The sequence below is a fragment of the Colobus angolensis genome, unplaced genomic scaffold (assembly GCF_000951035.1).
Source record: "Colobus angolensis palliatus isolate OR3802 unplaced genomic scaffold, Cang.pa_1.0 Scaffold19, whole genome shotgun sequence".
NCBI lineage: Eukaryota > Metazoa > Chordata > Mammalia > Primates > Cercopithecidae > Colobus > Colobus angolensis.
Window position 1 is genome coordinate 6403091 of NW_012115043.1, and position 1898 is coordinate 6404988.

At 41.0% G+C, this 1898-nt stretch overlaps 1 protein-coding gene across 1 annotated transcript in view; it reads left to right on the forward strand.

Annotated features, from left to right (window-relative positions):
- The window catches only part of SPG21 (spastic paraplegia 21 (autosomal recessive, Mast syndrome)), a 27773-nt gene that overhangs the window by 22836 nt on the left and 3039 nt on the right, over positions 1 to 1898 (forward strand). The window lies entirely within an intron of this gene.

The window sequence follows — 1898 nt, forward strand, 5'->3', positions numbered from 1 at the left end:
AAAAAAAAAAAAAAAAAAGTATATGTTTGGGCAGGGCACAGTGGCTCATGCCTTTGCCTGTAATCCCAGCACTGTGGGAGGCTGACTCAGGAGGATTGCTTGAGCCCAGGAATTCGAGACCCGTCCAGGCAATATAGGAGACCCTGTCTCTACTACTAATAAAAAAAATTAGCCGGACGTGGTGCCACATCCCTGTGATCCCAGCTACTTGGGAGCTGAGGTGGGAGGATCACCTGAGCCTGGAGTGAGCCATGATCATGCCACTGTGCTCTAGCCTGGGCAACAGAGTGAAACCCTGTCAAAAAATGTATATATATTTGAGTTCCTGCTTTTAATTCTTTTTTATTTATTTTAAAATTATTTTTTAAAAATAATTTTTTGTTTTTTATTTTTGTAGGTACATAGTAGATGTATCCTACTTTTAATTCTTTTGGACATATTGTTTGAAGTAGAATTGCACTTTTTGAAGAACCGCCATACTGTCTTCCACAGTGGCTGTACCATTTCATGTTCCCACCAACAATGCACAAAGGTGCCAGTTTCTCTATATCCTGGACATTTATTTCTGGTTTTTTGGTTGGTACTCATCCTAATGAATGTGAATTGGTATCTCACTGTGGTTTCAACTTACTTAAAAAAAAATTATGATTATTTTGCCTTATAAATGGATTTGTTCCTAAATTCAAATAATATGGTTTTTGTTTTTTTTTGTTTTTGAGATGAAGTCTCACTCAGTTGCCCAGGCTGGAGTGCAATGGCGCAATCTCAGCTCACTGCAAGCTCCGCCTCCTGGGTTCATGCCATTCTCCTGCTTCAGCCTCCCAAGTAGCTGGGACTACAGGCAGCCGCCACCACGTCCAGCTAATTTTTTGTATTTTTAGTAGAGACAGGGTTTCACCATGTTAGCCAGGATAGTCTCAATCTCCTGACCTCATGATCTGCCCACCTCAGCCTCCCAAAGTGCTGGGATTACAGGCATGAGCCACTGCACCCAGCCAAATACGGTATTTTTAGTAATGGGTTTTTGTCGGGAAATTATCCATTATTAGCGTGTAAACAACTTCTTATCCTCTGCCATAATCGCTGCATTCTAACATTTACCGTAACATAGAACAAGCTTTTCAATGGTCCTCACAGGACATTTGCTCTGCCTGCTCTTCTTTCAAAGTGGTGCTCACCCGCTGGGTTCATGGTCACTGAAAACAGCCTGTAAGTTTTAGCTGGAGATGCACTTAAACATACAGATTTAGTATGGTATATTTAGTATACAATATTTTTTGCTTCTTTTACTTTTTGAAAATTTTGTTGCATGTAAAAACATAAATGTGTATGGGTATTGAAAGATGGCTAGAATCATATGCTGCAAACTGGCTTCCCTGAGAAAGAGTAGCTTGTACTCTTTACATTTTTTTGGAATTTTTTTCACTGAGCCTAAATGACTAAGGTTATTGCTTTAAGTTAATAATAAAAATAAAAAGTTCTTTGGGGGCCTTATGATGTTTTTGAAATTTATTGGCATTTGCAATGATTGTTCTCTATTGTTCTGTTAATCTACTTAGCTATATTTGAGGAAAAAGGAAATTCATGGTAGAATTTCCCCCCACCCCAGCCGAGCCCGGTGACCCACACTTGTAATCCCAGCACTTTGGGAGGCTGAGGTAGGCGATCACCTGAGGTCAGGAGTTCGAGACCAGCCTGGCCAACATAGTGAAACCCCGTCTCTACTAAAAATACAAAAATTAGCCAGGTATGGTGGCACATGCCTGTAATCCCAGCTACTCAGGAGGCTGAGGCAGGAAAATCGCTTGAACCCAGGAGGTGGAGGTTGCAGTGAGTCAAGATGGTACCACTGTACTCCAGCCTGGGCAACAGAGCAAGACTCCATCTCTTTTTTTTTT